This window comes from Ursus maritimus, unplaced genomic scaffold, assembly GCF_017311325.1.
Source record: "Ursus maritimus isolate PB19 unplaced genomic scaffold, ASM1731132v1 scaffold_14, whole genome shotgun sequence".
Lineage (NCBI taxonomy): Eukaryota > Metazoa > Chordata > Mammalia > Carnivora > Ursidae > Ursus > Ursus maritimus.
The window spans coordinates 1,831,303-1,851,158 of record NW_024423786.1 but is presented as its reverse complement, the minus strand read 5'-3'; the positions used below and the strand labels follow the sequence as shown (position 1 = coordinate 1,851,158).

The window sequence follows — 19,856 nt, the reverse complement described above, 5'->3', positions numbered from 1 at the left end:
CATCAACAGAAGGAGAGACCACAGGAGAAAACCCAGCACGGTGCTAAATTCCGGTCCCCACTGGGCTAGCCCCAGAGCCCCGAGCCCACGGCTTCTCTCTCTGTCCTGGAGATGGGCTCGCGTTCAAGACATACTTAAGACAGATCCACCCCCCTGAGACCCTCCCTTCCGTGCTCACAGACCGCAATAAAGAACATTCTCCTCGTGCGCGTTCATGTTATTTAAGGTTGTCCCTGAGCCCCCCTCATCCCGAGCACCGCCAGCCTGGGGATCTTACAGGTTGAGAGCCTGTTACGTGGTAGTTTGGCACCTCCAAGGTTCATCGTACCAACTAGTAAATGTTGACAGTTCGTACCATCCCCCCAGGACACTGACAGTCGAGTTCTCTTCAACATTTTTCCCCCAGGTGGATACACACCCCTGCAGCCAAGAGTCACGCTATAAATAAATGAATGTGCCCCCACCCCTTTTTCTACCGGCATCTGCCAGTACAGCGAGACCTTCCCAGATGGCGTGAGCTCGCGTGCGTCGGCCATTGCGGCGAGCCTGGCTGGCACCTGGCAGGATGCAGGGGAGCAGCTGGAGGCCAGGGCCCTCCCCTGTGCACCTCAGGTGGTCTGCAGGAGGGCACCCCCTGCCCCATTGGGAACAAAGGCAAACAAGGGCCCTTTTCTGTGTGGTAAGAAAGACCAGGCTTGGAAGACAGAGCTCCTTCACACGGAAGCGAGTCAGTCACACCAACATCTGGCCCCTTGGCCGGCCTTTTCTGGAATCGTGGGACAGCTGTGAAGCTCTTCATTAATGGACTGTCCGAAAAATCACGCCATGTGTCTTCCACAGACCATTAGTGATTTCCCAGAAGGCCCATTCCAAATATTGATCTGGACTGCGGCCTCTGAGGAGCCCTTTGGCGTGAGGACCTATTCAGAGCTGGCCACGGCTCTGGCTGCCAGAAGAGGTCTCTGAAGAGACTGCACATGCTAATGAAGGGTCTTAATCTCTTGGCCTTTTACAGAACTGCTTTGCCATTAAAAATAAATCATTCCTGGAGGTTGCATCCCTCAAAGTGTAGGGAATTATTTTCAGGCAGGACAGACCTGATGTTGGAGGAATAATCGTTTCCATAGAAGCTTCTAACTTCATTCACGTACGGCCGTTACCTGTCTTGCTTCCCTGGAATCGGCGTGTTTCCTGCACCTGCAGGACATTTCAGGAAGAGCGGGAACGTGGGAGGGGCTGGCCCTGTTTAACCAGGGAAGCTGGGATGTCGCTTTTGCTCGTTATTGCATCCTGGACACTGGGACTGCCGGCGGCTCAGCGCCTCCGTGGGCCCTCGTGTGTGGTCATCTCTGCACTTATTGGCAGCAGTAAGGCATTTCAGTTTCTGAAGTCCTCTCCGACCCAACTTTTGCTGTCGCTGCTCAGATTTAGTCCATGTCATTGGCACGTGGCACTGTAGAAGTCGGAGTGGTGCGGCGTGGCGGCTTGACCTCCCTGTGTCGTGAAAACCATCACCGCAGTGAGTTCAGCTAGCGTCCACCACCTCACACAGCAACAGCAAAAACGTACAGGAGTTAAAAAGGTGTCTTCCCTGTGATAAGCCCCCATAGGATCTTCACACCTTTCCTGTATGCCACACACAGCAGCAGCTGGAGCCGCCACGCCGTATGGGACGTCCCTGGGACTTACTCATCTTATAATTGGCCTCCTTCTCCAGTCCCCCCTCCCCTCTGGTAACCATAAACTGATGTCTTTTTCTATGAGTTTGGTTTTTTTCTTTTTCTTTCTTTTTTTGGATTCCACATATAAGTGAGATGCTACGGTATTCAGCACAAGGCCCACAAAGTCTGTCCATCTTGTCACAAATGGCAGGATTTCCTTCTTTTTTATGGCCGAGTAATATTCCACTGTGTCTATCCATGCATATCCCCCACATCTTCTTTATCCATTCATCCACTGGTGGACATTTAGGTTGCTTCCATGTCTTGGCTGTTGTGAATAATGCTGCAGTGGGCACGGGGGTGCAGATATCTCTTCAACATAGTTTTCATTGCCTTCGGAGATATTTCCAGAAGGGGAATTGCTGGATCCTACGGTAGTTCTATTTTTAGTATTTTGAGGAAGCGCCATACTGTTTTCCTTAGTTGGGGCCCCAGTTTACATTCCCGCCAACAGCAGACAAGGTTCTATGTTCTCGACATCCTTGCCACCTGTTGTCACTTGTCTTTTTGAGACTAGCCATTCTGAGTGGTGTGAGGCAGTAGCTTGTTATGTTTTGATTTGCATTTCCCTGATGACTGTGAAATTGAGCACCTTTTCATGCACCTGCTGGCCATTCATAATCATTGGGAAAATGTCTCACTGCAGTCTTGAACCTACTAGCTAGTATGATGAGCACGGTAGTAAGCAAGTCCGTGTTGTTAGGGTGGAGCAGAACAGTCTTCTGACCCTCCCCCTTGACTGTTTTTCTCCAAAGTGCTTGACACAGCTCAGAATATATTTATTTGCTAAGTATTCTGGCTCTGGCACTAGAACGAAATCTCCATAATGGTAGGGACTTTATTTAATTTAGATGTGTCCCTGGAGCCTCAATGAGTACATGGCCCAGAAAACGCACTCAACAAGTCTGCTAGTGAAGAAATGAAGGGCTGAGAGCTGTGTGGGCATCAGACCGATGACAGGCAGTCCTTCTGTTCCTTCATGTTGCATTATGGGTGTGATCGTAGCAGCCTTCCGGGCTCGTGGAGCTTTATCTTTTCTAGGGGGGAAATATATATATAAATACCTGATACTATTTATATATTTTATATATTTGTATAATATAATATGTAAAAATATATGTTTATATATAAATATATATATATTTAAAGAAAATCGATGTTTTGGGAAATATTCCAGAACTTTACATGCATCTGAACCTTACTCTGCAGTTCTTACTGCCATGATTTATAGGGTTCTTGCATTAAAATGGATGTGAGGACAGGAAAACCAGTTGCGGCAGGAAGATCATAGCTAACCACACAGGGGACCAACATAAAAGCTACTTCCTCTGGCACAGGAGGCCGCGCCCAGGGTGGCCTGGCTGGGGCTCTACCAGTAGGAAAACATTTTGATGTGATGATAAGGACAATAGCCGGCTTTGTTGTGCCTATCCGATGTCATTTAATTCTACCGCAGGTCCTGTAGTTTCCCCATTTCACAGAGGCGGAAACAGGGAGGTCAGCGACTTGCCCAAAGTCGCAGAGTTAGGAAGGAACAGAGTCTGGATCTGAACCCAGATCAGCTTGCTGCTGCACACGTGGGGGATGTTGGTAATGAGTCTGCCTTTGTTACTGTACAGACTGAGCCATGTGAAAAAGAGACCTCCAACTTAATGGCTTATGTAAGATGAAGGTACAGGCTCCTTCTCCCTTACCAGTCCAGAGGTCAGTGGGCCAAGCTGGCGGCTCAGCCTGCACCATACTGTCATTCGGGGGCCCAGGTTCCTTCCACCTTGTTGCTCCACCACCTCTGTGGATGTGGGATCACGACCAAAGCTGCACCATCACCATTTCTGTCTTCCAGATGGGGGAAGAAGAAAGAGAGCCAGTGTAAAACAAGCAGATTGTTTTAAAGTTGGTGTCTAGAAATGGCATACATCACTACTGCTCATATTCCACTGGCATAAATCAGTGATGTGGCCACACCTAGCTGGAGGCAAGCCTGGGAAAGATGGTCTCTGCCTGGGCAGCCGTGTGCCCAGGTCAAATTCTACCACTCTGGACAAAAGGGAGGATGGAGTCGAGGGCAGCCCATTCGCAGTCTGCTGTGAAGATCGTCTCCTCTTTCGTGAGCATTAATGGTGGCCTGTTGCAAGGAAAGTGCTATGTTCATTATTATCATGCAGGCATGTGGTCCTTTATTCATTTAAGAAATGTTGTTAAGGCTTTCTTTGGTGGGCAGCTCTGGGGCGAGCAGTTTGGGAGCCAAGAAGCCGGAGTCACTGCTTCCACCTGTGGTATAGCGAGGAGGTAAGGCATCGGCCACAAAGCACAGGGAGCGGAGAGAGTGGATTCATGACTGCATTCATTCACTCTCATTTATTCACACGTGTCTTTCCAAGAAGGGACTGAGGTAGTGTAACTATAGCAATGGACAGTTGGCAAATGCTGTTGACACCCACCACCTCCTTCATCTTCTCCCCAACCCTGGGAGAGGCAGGGCAAGTTCAGAGAAATCACGTGGCTGGTGGGGAATGGAGCCAGGATTTGGAGCCAGGCCTCTAGGGTAGTGTGGTGAAATGGGCACAGCACACATCGAGGTCAGGTATATCCAAAGTCCACCTCTGACTCCTGCTAGCAAGCAACCTCACTTCTTTGAGACTCAGTGTCCTCATCTTTAAAACTGGTGCTATGCTTTCTTATGTCAGAGACCTCATAAGAATCTCCCGGCAGAATGGATTTGTTTTTGGTTCAATGGATGCTCCCTGGGTAAGCGTGTCCTACCCTTCTGGCTTCTTCGGGGCACTTGGTCCTGCACGCTTGATGAGGTCCCGAGAATGCACTGGGAGGACATTGAGGCCACAGACCTCGGGAAGCTGGACAAGTGGCCCTGCCAGTCCCTCCCAGTCCTCGCCTCCCCATGGAGCTGGGTTGCTCTCTCATCCTGACCCTGGTGATCTGTGGTCCTGCTTTGGAACTGCTCCCACCTCCTGCTGCTCTGCCCCAGATTTCTCTCGGGTGCTCCCGGCGTGGTCACGTCACCCAAGGCCTCAGCTTACTGTGGGTATCTTGATCACCCCCACCCTCACCAAGGCCCAGCCGGAGCACTCTGGGAGGACCACAGAGCAGAGGCTGTCGAGACAGGAAACTCTGGCAGGGTAAAGAGCTGGGAGGGGCAGGGGAGGGGCCAGCAAGGTGAGGACTGAGGTTGGATGAGTCAGTTCTGGAAGCAGAGCAGTGGACGACTTTTGGCTATGAACACAATAGAAAGCTGGGGTTTGTGTCAGCACAGATTTGAGTGGGAGAGGCTGGGGGCAGGGTGTCAAGCTAGAGGCTGTTGTAAGCATCCAGGTCTGGGGTAGCATGGGCGGGGGTGGCAGCAGAGGGAATGGCGAGAACAAACAGGAGAGGGGTGAGCACTTGGGGAGGGCCTGTCTGGGGAAGTCGGTCCTGGGACTCCCTGTCTGGGGTCCAGCTGCTGGAGTCACAGGCGTGGTCACAGAAGTGAGAATGAGGCAGGAGTCCACACCGGGCCCTCGGAGGGGACCCAGGGCTTGGAGCCCAAAGCCAGAGCGGGGAGCCCACAGAGATGAGTGCCTGCGCAGCATTCCAGGAATTCTCCTTGGGCACTAGTCTGACGCACACAGATCTGGTAAGGAGTCCAGACCTGTCTTTTTATCTAAATCCAAACTTCCTTTCCCCCTAAGTCCAAACAACCCTGTACTAGAAAGAATCGGTTTTTCTCTAAACCTGATGAAATCCATCGACGAACATAATGAGCAGCCGTCTTGTGCCAGGTATTATTCTGCAGGATGGAAATGAGAGAAAATAGGGAGGCAGTCATTTATTGGCAGAAACAATAAGGAAACAGGTTATTCCAGCCCAGGGTGATCAGGGACTGTGACACAGCTGAGCCCAGGGCCGTGGGAACCCAGCAGGAGGTGTGTCTAATTCTGGCTCAGGGAACCAAAAGGATGCTGTCACCCAGAAAGTCCCATTTGAATCGGGTGTTGCAGAATGAGCAGGAGCTCACTGGCGGAAAGGAGGGAGAGGGTACTCCAGAATGTCTGTGTGGTCGTGGTGGTGCGGGGCAGCATAGCCCAGAAGGCTTACAACGTGCCCGAGGTGCTCAAGCTCACCAGTACTCGGGAAGACGGAAATTCAAACCACAAGAAGATACCTTTCACACCCATTTGACTGGCAAATCTGAAGTCTGACATCAATAAGTGGTGGTGAGGTTGTGGGCAAAGGAATGCTCATACCTATAAGGAAGAGTATAAATTGGTCCCACCTCTTTGGAAAATGATTTGTCGTCACCTGGTAGAGCCTGAACGACTTCACGCCCTATCCGGTGACTCTACTACCAGATGTACACGCTGGAGATACTCTGGCCCATGAGCGCCAGGAGCCACACAAGAATGGCCGTAGCAACATGACTCGCAGCATATCCAAACTGGGCATAATGCACATGCTCATCCATAGGATCAAAACATAGCCTTATGGTGGAGTACTATACGGTAGTGAAAAGGGACTCCGTGGCTACACGAATCCGTGTAGATGAGCTCCCAAAGCCTACCGAATAAAGGAAACAGCCAAGACTCAGGAAAAAAAGTCAGGATGAGTCTATTCACATAAAAGTTCAAACACAGGCAAACTAAACAGATCGTTGTTTACCTCCATGCAGAGGTGGTTAAGCTGCAAAGAAAAGCGAAGGAGTGATTATCCCAGGAGTGAGGACAAGTGGCGACTTCTGGAGGGGGGAGGAGGCACATACGCGCTTCTGTAGTCCAGTGATGTTCTGTCTGCGTGTGTCAATTTCCGTATGATTATGTAACCTGAGCAGGTAAATTCACAATGAGAGATCACACCAGCCTTGCTGACCTGGCAACACTGACCTTGGTGTAAGTGCTACGGGGGCTGGGATGCCCCTGGAGGTGGGGGCTGGAGACACATTAGGAAGGCACTTCTGGGCAGTATAAAGAATTTGATCTTACGTTGTTTTTGATTTTATGTTGTTTTCCTCATCTGGAATATTTTAGGGTACGAGTGACATTCAGAATATACAGCATGTCAGGTATATAACAAGGAATTGTAGATAACCATAATAAAAGGATGTTCTGGGTCTCAATCCTTTTGCCTTGGATTTCTGCTTTCGGAGGCCTTCCAGCTCGGAAACTAGGCTGTGTGCAAAGGAAGGCTAGACTGAGTATTGAAAGGTCAAGAGGAAATGTTATTTAGGGGAGATGGTACTCTTGTGCATCTGGGGGACATTTTTCTTTGCCTACAAAAAGCGAGCTAGTGATCGTGAGCCCAGGAAGAGACTTGGCCTTGGTCGCTGCACCCAGCTCTGCTTGGGACAGCCACGTGGGATGCAGCGGTGAGGGGAGCCAGTGGGGAGTGACTGTCCCAAAGGCTGAGCAGAGAGCAGTCCTGGGATATGTCCTCCACAGAGAAACAAGGACAGTGGGACTGGGGATGGGGGTGATGCTGACGTGGTCATGAAGCCCACAGCCCACGATGTGCTGGTGACAGGGTGGCATGACCTGCTTCTCTTCTGCCAGCCCTGACTGCAGGCACCACAGTTGCTCGCAGGCTCCCATGAGACTCTGCAGCTTGAGTAAGGCATTGCCTTCCAGAACCTCTCAGCTTAGCAGGCTAGATAAGGCAGGCATCTGGGTGGCCCAGGGAGGGGAATGCGCTAAGTGCCCAAAGAGAGATGTTAGCAGTATGATAAATTAGGTGTTAAAATGCATCAAACTGTTCAACCCCCTCTGTTTCAAGCTGGTTGATACTGGATTTGCTTTTGCACATTTATATGAAAATACATCGTTGCTGTGGCTTGTAATTTTCTAGTTGAACGGCTTCAGGGCAGGCCTACTTTGGAATTTAATTACCCTTATGATGGGAAGGCTTTACTGAGATTCAGTGCTCAGGAGACTGGATGGCCCCAAGCCTCTTGTGATTCTTACCAAGGAGCACCCGTGGCTTCAGTATGGTGCTGTTTTGAGGGTTGTAGGATAACGTTCTCTTGATGGCCCAGGACTCGAGATGGATCAGTCTTAAAGTAAATTCTGCCCAGCCACTTTTGTGTGGCAGAGGAGTCTCTCATCCCCTGTACACCTAGCTAGAGCTTTTGAAGCCAGACCCTGATTTTGGCAACCCAAATGCATTAGCTCCACAGTGCTTTGTAGGGAAGGCCCAAACTAGGTGTAAAAGAGTCAGCTACTGATTCATGGAATGCAAGAGGCTGGCCGCTCCAAGTAGCGGTGGCATCATCCTAGGGGGAAATTGGGGCTTGAAGCTCTGCAGGACCAGCCTTCTCACCACCAGGAAATATAACATGGGTGGGAATCTAATATGCGGCTGTCCAGAATGTGGTGCTGAAAAAGGCTCAAGGCTACCTGGCGTTCAGCAGAGTGGGGAACTGTGATTGATTAGTGATGTCTGCTCTGGGTTTAGGAGGGGAATAGGGGTCCGAGTGCCATGATTAATCACTTCTTAGATACCTCCCAGGTGCTGGGCCCTGTGCTGGGGGCTTTCTCAGACATTCCCCCCATTCACTCTCAGAGTGACTCTGGAAGGAGGTGGCAGTGCTCTTCCTGTGGGCAGCTGTTCATGGAAACATGCTAAGGAATCAAAAGCAGGATCTGAAATGAAACATGTACTGTGATTGTGGTTATAAATTATAATTACAATTGAAAGTCATAACTATACATTTATAATTAAACTGTCAGCAATGACAAACAAATATTAATATACGTGGGGAGGAAGAACTGGGAAGGAGATATAATATTCATGCTGGTTATCACTGGATAGTGAGGTTATGGATGGATTTTATTTTCCTTTAGGCTTGTCTGTATTTTTCCATTTTTCAGAATGACCCACATTCCCTTTTCATACATACATAAATTATGTGTGTGGGCGTGGGTATGTGCATTTTAAAATATTATATATAGAAAAGATTTGGTGGCACGCTTTTTCTCTTCATGAATGCACCAGGAACATTAATTACTCCTTCTCAGTGTATTAAAGTAGCTTCTTAGAGTAATGCCAAGCCTTTTACTTCATCGGGACTGAAACCTTTGGGCAAGAACCCCCACAATCATCTCCCAATTTCTAGTACTGGACAAATATTGACCTCCTTTGGAAAGGCTGAGCAAAAGATGAAAAATCACCAGTGATCCAAAAAACTTAGCAGTCCCAAAGAAGGGCATCCTTCTAAGGAGTCACAGAAGCAAGGATCTTATGAGATGGTATTGCTGGGAGAAATGTAGAAACTTGCCAGTAACTTCTGGCATGATCCAGGAAGACTTGGCTTCCATAAACTAAGAGTGGGCACTTATGAAGAAGAAATAAACTGACATCTGAAAAGACTCCATGGGATCTAGAGCTCTGAGCTTTTTCCAGCCAGGGGGGGTGAAATTGTGTGTATAGAGCTCAAAGCCCAGCACCTGGCACAGAGACACGAAAAATATGTGTTATAACTCTTTTAAGTTTTCATTGCAATCTAGGTACTTAACACAGAGTGTAATATTAGTTTCAGGTGTACAATTTAGTGATTAGTACTTCCGCACATCACCCAGTGCTCATCTCCTGGGCCCTCCTGAATTCCCATCACCTACTTCACCCACCCCCCTACCTGTGTTGTTACAATTTTTCTTAAAATAAAATTACAGTTATAATATAACCGACACATACATAACCTATTTTACTAATGATTTAGTAACTTTGGCTTCTTAGGAATTATGCCACGTCGGGTTTTTTAAACCAATTGGTTTGTGCAAATCGGCCAAGCCGATCTGCTTTCCTTCTCTGTAGACACAGGCAGGCTGTGGACCGAGCCCCGACTGCGGCAGTGGGAGCTGCTGAGCCAGCCGGGGCCCGAGGTGGCTGCCGTCCTGCCACGTGCCTGGCGCTACTCTGATTGCTTTATTTCTCTGGGGGAGCCATTGTAGTTAGCGTGTTGGAGCTGGGAAGAGTTCCATCTGGCTCACAGCCGGGGGAATGGAGAATTTCTTCAGACTTAGGTAGGCTGACAGTCATCATCATTGCTCCAAATAAAAATGTTTCTAGTATGACCCCCACAGGCAGATGAGGCCCAGTCCATTGTCGACACAGGTGTGCCTACCTGACGTGAGTCAGAGAAAGAGAAACCCAAACACACAGACCAGAAAACCAGTAGGTGATCGGGCATGTAACTAAATGGTTGTCTGGAGCACCCTTTTCAAGTACGAGCCTCCTTTGCCTGTTCTCAAATGACTTGACTCATACAAGCCCAAAGAAGGGAACCAGCATTCAGGCAGGTGCAACGCTAGACATTCTGAGAACATTGTCATTTAAGCTTGAAAACACCTGTGCAATGAAGGGATTCTCATTCTTCTTTCACAAGGAAGGCCCTTGAGGCAGTGAGTGACTTTCTCAAAAACCAAAGGTAGGGTTTGGCCTATGCTGGTATTGAAATGCCCTGGTCCTAGTCCTGGGAGGATGCTGGGGCTGGGATAATCAACAGTAAAACATATAGAAAGTGCCTAGCTCAACAAATAAGAATTTTTCGGCTTTTGCATAGTGGGACAGCTAAGAGATGCACAGACACTTTCGACAAAAAGAACCCAGTGCCTCTGTGCAGAATAGTCAGGACGTGAAATTTGAACTGTGGCTGGGCTGGGCTTACAGTGGGGGCTCAGATACTTCTCAGAGTCCTTTAAAATAGGGCGGTGCACAGACAAGAAAAGAAAGAGAAGGGAGCAGGGAGGGGTGGCTCTCTAGTTCCTGGGGCCAATGGGCATGGGATGAGCTGTGGGACTCTTCTAGGATTCTGGTCTTCTAAATGATCCATGAGCAAGCCCCGGATGGACGGTAAAGCTCAGAATGTGGGGATCGTGGGGATAAAGCCTAGTGGCCTCTGCTTCCCTAGTCTTCTATCTCTGGGAGCATTTTGGTGTTGGGAACGTGTGCTTCATTGAAAGGAAGAGGAAGACAGACCAGGTGCTCGGCCAGCCAACCCTAAGCGTGCACTTTGGGGTCCCCAACAGGGCTTCAGTGGGGGAAGGGAAGAGTGGGTGGCATGGGGGCTCAGGGCCCCAGCGGGCCCCAGGGGTAAGTAGAGCGCAGGGGAGCACATATGGGAGAAGCGGTACAGGCTCGAGACCAGAGCCACACAGGAAATGGGCAGGCAGATGGGAGTGGGGCAGAGTAGTGGCCCCGAACTAGACAGCCAAGCATCCCATCGCGGGTGGAGTGGGGTGGCTGTGCTGTGGGACATGGGGAGGTGAGAGGAGCTTTCTCTACTCTGACCTCCCTAGAGCAGTGGAGTTCTTTTACTCATAGGATCCGTAGATGACTTGGCACATAGCTGGTCTGGCAAATCATTGATAAATGATCAAATGGCTCAGTACATTTATTTCAGGATTGTAGAATAGAAGCAGAGCTTGGATAGGTCGTCCCCAGCCAGTTTGAGATTACTAATGTCCTTTGTGGAGGCCCGTCAGAGCAGAAGCCACTTAGAGCCCACCGCCTCTCTAAAACACAAAGAGCACCCCATTTCCCTGTCCTGGGAGATCATCGGAATTTTAACATACTGATTACGAAAGAGGGTCGAAGACTGGCATCTGATTTAACATGTGTGCCTGTTCCCTCGTGTGTAAAATGGTGCATAATAGTAAGTAACTTTGAGATCGTGCCCGGTGAGGTAATACCGCTGGTGCACGTGCACTGTGGGGGTTCCTGACCTCCTCCTCAGCATCCTCGCAGGTAGTCGCTACTGCCGGTGCCCATTTTACAGACGAGGAAATGGAGACAGAGAGAGGCCGAGTCACCTGTCCGAGGCCTGTGGTTAGTGGGGGCCAGTGCCAGGATTCAGGTCCAGACAGCGATTCCAGGGCTCCAGCCCACCCCACGCTGCCTCCCATACTCATCTGTTAGCACTGCTATTGCTGATGGGAGGGGGCGGGGGGACCCCCAGTTTATCCTCTTTCCATGATCTGTAGTGAATGCCTTATCTGCCTAGACAAGCTCTTCTGTTTTAGAGTGTTCCTTATGATAATAAGTAAATAAATATATAAAATGTGGGGTCTGAAAGCAGCATCTGATTTAAATATGTTGGTTGCAAAGCCGTTTTGGGTTTGAGGTTGCGCGCATTTCAAAAGGAATATTAAGTGACCAAATGCTTAAGGAAACTTCATCCATGGCCTTTTAAAAATTATTATAATTTTTTAATAATAATTTTTTATTATATTATGTTAGTCACCATACAGTACATCCCTAGTTTTTGATGTAAAGTTCCAGGATTCATTATTTGCGTGTAACACCCAGTGCGCCATGCAATACGTGCCCTCCTTACTACCCATCACCAGCCTATCCCATTCCCCCATCCCCCTCCCCTCTGTAGCCCTCAGTTTGTTTCTCATAGTCCATAGTCTCTCATGGATAATTTTATCTTCTCCTCAGAAAACACCTCTATTGCAGATCTGCCTTTAAAAAAAAATAACTAAGGTGGGGTTGGGTTTCAGAGATGAGTAGCCTAATTCCTACTACGCTTCTGAGTCTTGAGTTTGCCTTCCAGCCATAGGCACGGGTCCCTCTGGCTTATCACAGCCCAGCCAAGACCCTGAGCACCTCTGAGCCCCTGAGGGTGTTCCTGCATCTGGGGCCCCCTGCAGTCTAGCTCCTGTCCCCACTGTCCTCAATCTGCTGAGCTTTGCTCCTTCCTGCCTCCTCTGGGCCATCCCCCTCCTCAGGGTCTCATGAGTCCGCCTTGGCTCCCTCACACTGCTCCTGGGTCCTCCATCACCTCGAATGCTCCGTTCAGGTCCTCCTCACTGTCCTCCTTCTCCTGTCCCTTTGGGCCAACGGCAGTCCCAAGCTCTTGGTTAAAGTCTTTGGATCCAGTGCAGACAACAGAAACCTCCACAGCCAGGCAAAGCGAAAGGGAATTTACTAGGGGGAATCAGGGTCTTTCAAAATAGTGGGAGGGCCTGCAGGAGCGGCCTAGGGGCCTCCAGGAACGCTCCCCTGGCTGTGCCAGCCCACGCTTGTCTCCGTCTCCCCTGAGCCACTTCATTCCCTCATTCACTCGTTCTGTCATTCATCATTTGCCATTTATAGAACGGAGGCCATCCTAGCTGCTAGGGACAGGACACCAGGACGAATCAATAAAACATGGCCCTTGTCCTCAAGGAACTCGTGGTCTACTCACACTAGACATTGACGAGTCCTGGATAAAAGAGATGGGGACAGAGTGTTGTTAGGGCTTCAGGGAGGGAGCAGTAGCTCAGCCTAGGGAACCCCAGGAAAGGCTTCAGAGTTCGGAGAGGGGAGGAGTTGAACCTGAGCCAAATCACGGGCAGGGGCAGAGATGGTGGGTTGAAGAACCAGAAGTCCTTTTTTGGTTGGTGTACAGAGTGGGAGAAGGGGTGGGCTGGGGCGGGAGGCCTGAGGGAGAGGCTGTACGGGGCGAGGGGCTCTGGGGGCCACCTGGCCACGGACTGTGACATGATTGCCTGGCCTCTTCCTCTTGCGATGCCATCAGGCCGTGGTCCAGAATGCACACCTGAGAGCCAGGCTGGCTGCGTTCAGGTTCTCCTGAGTTCTGAGCCCACTGGCTGTGTGACCTCAGGCGAGCTATTTAGCCGCTCTGGACCTGGCTTTTCTCATTGGAAAAATGGGGGAAATCGCCAGACCCACCTCATGGGGGTTGTCGTGAGGGTGAAACGAGTTAGCACATAACACACTTCGATAACATCAAGCCAAGGTAAATATCAGCCGTCAGCATCCGCTCTTACGTAATGCCTGACTCGGCACCAAGCCTCCTGCCGGGTTATTTTCCATAAATTCTCTCAATCAACCCTCACAAAGACCCCGGCAGATAGGCATTATTGATCTGTTTTACAAATGAGAAGTCTATTTCTAGTTCCCCCTCTGAAATTTTAGACCCCTTCGCGGTTTTGTTCTATTTCCGTCCCCGCCGCACACTATTTGTGCCGCGGGAGCCCTGCCAGCGACGGAGAGGAACATGGTCCGCCTGGCGCTCGGCGAGAGGAGGGGAAACGGTTAAATGTGGATTCCAGCAGAGCCCATCATGCTTCTGCTTTGGTTATGGGAAAGGGGTCCAACTGAGCCTGACAATCCCACTCACAGGCCCGATGACAAACGTGCCGGGCGAATTTTTTTTCAAGGCATAAAATTTGGCAGGAAGGAGTTGGGTGGGTGTGGGTGATGAAGTGAGCCGCCCAGTTCCTGAGTGGGATGCCTTGGGGATAAGCGAGAACTCACAGCACATACTGGCCAGAAGACGCAGGCGGACGCCCTCCCGCCCCCTGCGCGTGAGGACGGTCTAAGGGTCTGGGGGGGCGAGTGTCCTTCTCCCCCCCCCCCCCCGCGTTGGTCAGATGCCACCTGAGCTGCTGCCTGCTGGTAGGAACGTCCACAGGGTCCACCCGACACATGGGGTTCCTCCCACAAATCCTGGGTTTCCTGAATTTTTCCTAATAAAATGAGCAGAACGTTTCTTCAGTTGGGCATTGAGCTCCTTTGATGGACCTCACCGTGGCCGTGACCTTGGAAAGGGCAGGCAAGACAGAAGCTGATATTTTCCACTCAGTGCCAGACCACGCTAAGTGTTTGAGGCCGTTCATGTTAGCCTCCTGACAGCCTCATGGGGGAGGTGTTGTGATCCCCCCGCAGATCTGCGCATGGAAGGGCAGAGGTCGGCAAGTCCACAGTCCTGTAGGTGACAGATGGGGTGTCCTTGGTAGAGGGGAGTGCTTGTCATTCCAGCACCCGTCCCTGTCTTGGTTCCCGCCCAGTTCCCGGGTCCCTGCCTAGTGTGGGTCCGTGAACGGGCCTCACCTTCTTGGGGGGGGCGGGTGAGCAGGTGGAATGTGTGACAGGACAGTGCGAGGCCTCAGCCTTGAGCTGCACACCTTCACATACATTCCCTCATTTCATCTCAAAACCCCAATGAGGAGTTGCCATGTCCCATTTCATAGGTGGAGAAACTGAGGCCTGCAGAGATCCAGAAATCAGTTTATGGGAGGGCTGGAGTGTAAAGCCAGGGCTCTAGACCGCAGGCAGGACTTCTATGCCATCGGAGGAAACAGCTTCACGGCAGGCAGTTACAGAGCGCTTTCTGTATGCCAGGAAGACCCAGAGCATCCCATACACATTTGGTCGTTTGTGTCACAATGCCCCCCGAGGTTGGTGGTGGAGGGATTATCCCCATTTTACAGGTGAGCACGCTGAGACCTGGAAAGTTTAGTCACTGAAACAATGAATAAACAAAGGAACAAAGGAAGAAATCATTTTTTAATGCCGGGGAAACTCCGCTCTGTCCAATCTGGGGCACGGCCGCACCAGCCCCGGCTTATGCATTCTGCGAAGTTCTGCGGCATGTTCATATCAAGGGCTGCATATGCTTTGCTGGGAGCTGCCCCGCCTACTAGGGCCGGATGCCAGGCAGGCCATCTGCTCCTGGGGCTGGGCCTCCCCCTCTGACAGCCGTTGCCTTCTCCCGGAACGGCTGTCTCCCAACGGGCTGCAGCCATTAAAGAAGTTCCAGGAAAAAGATCTTCACCAGACTCTTCTGCAACCTAATTTCTGCCGCTGTGGGTATTGCCTTATCTCTGTAAATGGCCCTGCTAGCTTTCTACTGCTGTTCTCTGTCGAGGTTGCAGAATGCCAGGGCAGGAGGGGAGGGACGGAACCACACTGTGCCTGGCACCTGCTGAGAGCCCAGCCTGCAGGTTCCTTGACAAACACCATCCTCCTTCCCCCCCTCAGTTTTCCACAGCAGCCCTGGAAGCTTTGGGAGGTCAGATCCATTCACTGCCCTGCGCTGATCCATCCTCCGTAAGGAGAGACCCTCCAGTTCCTTGCTCCCGAGGCCCTCCAGGCTCTGGCTGCCTCACTTCTCAGAGCCCTTCCCAGCCACTCCCTCCTGTCCAAATAAGGCTCCCCGTGGTCCCTTCTCTTTGTGTCCCTAGCGCTTCCCACAATACGTGCCTGCAGGTGTATTCACTGAGCACCTGTCTGTCCTGCTGGACTGTGAGCTGTGTGAGGGCAGGGACAGTGCTATTTGTCCCTCTTTGACATGTGATAAGCCTTGAGTCAGTACCTCTGGACAGCCTCAGTCAAGGTCCCCAGTTGCTGCCGTCCTGTGAGTGCAGGCTCCGAGCCACCAAGTGACTTGTCCAGGGCCACGTGTGGTGACGCCCGGAATCAAACTTAGTCATCCTGGCTTCAGCCTGCTCTAGTCCCAGCCTCCCAGCAACTGGGGTGTTTATTTAACCACATCTCGGTTCCTTGGTGCTGTATGTTTTCGGAGCAGAAGCAACAAGAATCATAACATCTTGTGAAACCCCAAAGGGGAAGTTCCAAGTGGAGGTCAGCATCCAGTGGTGAAGGAGGGAGTGCCATCATACAGCCCCAGGCGGGGGGCTCCCCTTCTGCCAGAGAGCCAGAGCCTAAATGCACACAGCTTGGGGTGAGGCCGGATCTGCCCCGGCACTGGGAGGGGTGAGACCTGGAGGTTGGCCGGTGACTGGGGAGCAGAAGAACAGCCTGGTGTCACACCTAGTGTGCGGGAAGGGAGGAAGGTCGGACCCGGGGAGCAGGGGTGTCCTGACAGGTGAGTGGGACGAAGCCATGGAAAACCCCGTGCCAGGCTGACTTCCCGACGTGCCTGCCCCCAGGTGTGAACTCCAAACCCGGGGGGCTGCGGGGGGGCGGGGCAGAGGATCCAGGCCCTGAGGGTCATCCAGTCAGCCAACAAATCCTTACTGAGCTGCTACTACGCACCAGCATCTCCGCCGGCTGAGGATGTAGCAGTAAACAGCGTAGATGACACTGAGCCCTCGTGGAACACATTCTAGCTAGTGGAAGCGGGTAAGCAGTTTGGGACAGTGACCCGTGCTCAACGGCTCTTTCCACAGCAGTGCCCACAACGAACCAAAGCTGCTACCGTGCGCAGATTGGGGGTGGGCTCCCCGGTAGCCGCCTCGGCAGAGCCCGAGGCTCCCAGGTGGGAATGGGCTTGCCGGGGCTTGCGGGGGCTTGCGGGGGTGTGCACGCCCTTCGATTCCGTGTTCAGTGACAGCACGTGAGCCGGCCGAGAGAGAGCATTTACACTGTGATTGGCAAACGCTGCAAATCAGGACCCACCCCCCCGGCTCACCCCACTTGTGAAACATTCAACAGTGCACCCCCTGAGCGGCATGTCTGAGCATTGGAAAGGAGGCCACAGGCAGAGGGGAGGAGGGAGGGGGGCGTGTTATCACAGAGGCAATAGCTTTGTTCTCTTGCGGCGAGAAGTCTCTGAAGGGTTCAAGGCAGAGGAGTAATGTGGTTTGATGTTCACTTTGCCAGACAGATTCTACAAAACAAAGACTCGGGTCCAGGGAACACGTACGTGCGGGGAGGGGGAGGAGAGACTGACTGATCAGAACTGGGGCCCGGGCACAAGCCAAATGCACAAACTAAGGAGAACCCCACTTAGCACAGGGGCAGCTCAAGACCAGGTGTCTGCTGAGATGGCTGGTCTGGCTCGGGACGGGGGTGTGAGGGAGGGGCTGAGCCAGCAGGTGCTGCCTCACCCATGCCGAGAAGGCCCACGGAAGCCTCTGCTCCCTGCTGTGGGGGCAGCCGTGCCAGTCGGCTTCCTTTCCAAAGGGAAGGCAGCAGCAATCTCTGGAAGCGTCTGCATCTCTACAGATAGAAACTGTGGTTTACCCAGCATGTTCCCTGGGGAGAGGAGTGGCTCCAAGTGCCTGTGCGTCCCCAGGACAGAATGGCTGCATTCTTGCCCCGGGTGAGTTCCACGTGGCATCTGAGCAGTAGTCTAGCCCAGGTCCCATGCTGCGATGAGAGCAGTGCTGTGCACCAGAACCCCTGGAGAGCTTTTCCCACCCCGGACCAATTAAACGCAGAGGTTCTTCCGGGGGTGGGACCCAGCCTCGGCTTTGCTGAAAGCTCTCCAGGAGATTTCAAGTTGTAGGCAAGGTTGAGAACCACTGGATTGGAAGAAATTTCTGTAGAGTCAGAGGCCAAGTATTTTTCCACAGCATGTCTCGGGGATAGATTCTATTAACAAGCGAGTCCAGGCATAATGGCATGCCCTGTGCCGCTCCTTCGGGCACAAAGTGAGACCCTGCAGGGCTCTTCCACCGAGCGGGACCCTGACCGCGGCGAGAGGCTGACTGCAGCCTGACCCGGCTGGAGCACTTGCTCGTCTGCATTAACTGCGGGCTGAATTAATGCAGCAGCTGCCGCATTCCCAGAGGATGTTAAAGTGCTCGTGCCATCCTTTCTGGAAGCCCTGCCCCTTTTGCAAATGGGAGTTGACTGTTTAGAGATTCTGGCATAATCCTCAGTAGCTGAGAGAAAAACCCATCAGTCAACCCCAGAAGTGTCAGGCGGGCAAGGGGGATCTGCCCGGATGGATGTCTGTTCTGGGACAGGTGGCTGGGCATTCCAGGAAGCAGCGAAGTGGGTGTGAAACAAGTCTCTTCTGTTTTTAGGGAAAGGGTAGAGAGGACACATACCAGAGGCAAATGAGGTCAATGCTGGTATTTAGTGCACTGCTCAAAGAATAAAATGCATAAGCATGACGGAACAAACAGGCACGCTTCTGCCCCTGCACAGCCTGGGAGAGGAGCCATAGAAAGGACACAGGCTTCTGAATGAGGTGTTCGCTCCTGTCACAATTTGCCCGTCCCTGTTGAGGGCCAGTAGGCTGGGATACGGCACTGGGGTTCTGCCAGCAGCAAGGTGGACGAGGCTCCCGGCCTCTTGAGCTGACGTTGAAGAGGAGAGAGCCAGGAACTGAGCAAGCCAGTGATGGCAAAACAACGGCACGCCGTGGTGGACAGTTACCAACCAGTGCAAGTGACGGCCAAGTGTGCTGTGCGGCGAGGGGCCAGTGCCGGTCAGAAACCCAAGTGGGGGAGGCCACCCTAGGTGGGGTGGAGGAGAGGCCTCTTTGAGGTGATGTCAGTGCTGAGACCAGGGCATGACCAGCAGCCATGGGAGATCTGGGTGGAGAGCACTCAGAGAGAGAAGGCTGGCAAGGCCAAAGGCCCTGAGGCAGGAAGAACCAGGTGCTGCCCGAGCATGGCAGGAAGCCCCTCGTGAGGACAGGGAGGTAAGCTGGGGGGCGGGGGTGCAGAAGGAGGAGTGGCGAGGCAGGCAAGGGACAGGATGACTTGTATTCCGAGCCCACTGGTGGCTCTCTGGAGGCCCGAAAGCCGGCAGTGACATGCTCAGATCTACATATTACCAACTTGCTGTGCGACTTGGGCCACAAACTTAACTTCTCTGATTTTCATTCTCAGCTGTCAAGAAAACAAAGCCTAGGATGATGGTAAGGGTTAGAGATCTCGTATGTGGAGTTAACAGAGGAAGCGATGCGTTGTGAATGCTCAGGAAAATGGCAGCTGTGGTTCTCCCCTTCTCCCTTCTCCCCCTCTTCCCTCTTCTACCCCTCCTCCCTCCTCTCATTATTGGCAGAAATTGGATGGGTGTTGCTCACAGCATTCCCTCTTTGCCCGAAGGGGAATCTAGCATCCTGTGGGTCTTATGCCAAGAATAGGAGTCTTGACAACTGTCTGTCTGAGAATCTGAATGCTCCTTCATTAACCCCCACCACGCGCAGCTGGCTCTGGCTCGTGCCGAAGCTGGGGCGAGCCGCGCCCCGCCACACTGGAGGTTTTCTGGGGTGACTGAGTGCCCAGCCAAGCTCTGCTTCCGGATCCCTGGGCTTCTCCTGCACAGATCTAAGGTGCAAAAGATAGCTGTTTCCTGTAAAACCTCTCGACCTTCCTTCCTTCGGAATCTCCACCAGGCTCAAAACCCTGCTAGCTACTAAAGAAAGGGCGGAGACGGAGTCTTTGCCTCGAGAAGGTTGTAACTGGGGGTGGAGGTAGGCAGAGAGCCGCTGTCGCCCCTGGGTCAACAGCCCTGAGGAGAGAGACAGCAGAGGCTGCCGGAGGCTCAAGGTCGGGGGGGGGGGGTGCCAGCTGGAGCCAGAGGGCCGAGAATCCGAGGCGCACAGGTGAGGCGAATTCAGCAACCCGGGGAAGTAAACCGTCCCCCACACACAAATGCAAAGAGCCGGATGTCAGTTAGGGCTCTTCTCTTTACGAGGGACAAAAACAGCACAACAGA

At 52.1% G+C, this 19,856-nt stretch overlaps 1 protein-coding gene across 3 annotated transcripts in view; it reads left to right on the top strand.

Moving 5' to 3' along the window:
- Nucleotides 1-19,856, top strand: part of MGLL (monoglyceride lipase) — a 113,684-nt gene that overhangs the window by 22,766 nt on the left and 71,062 nt on the right. The gene's annotated exons all lie outside the window — the stretch shown is intronic.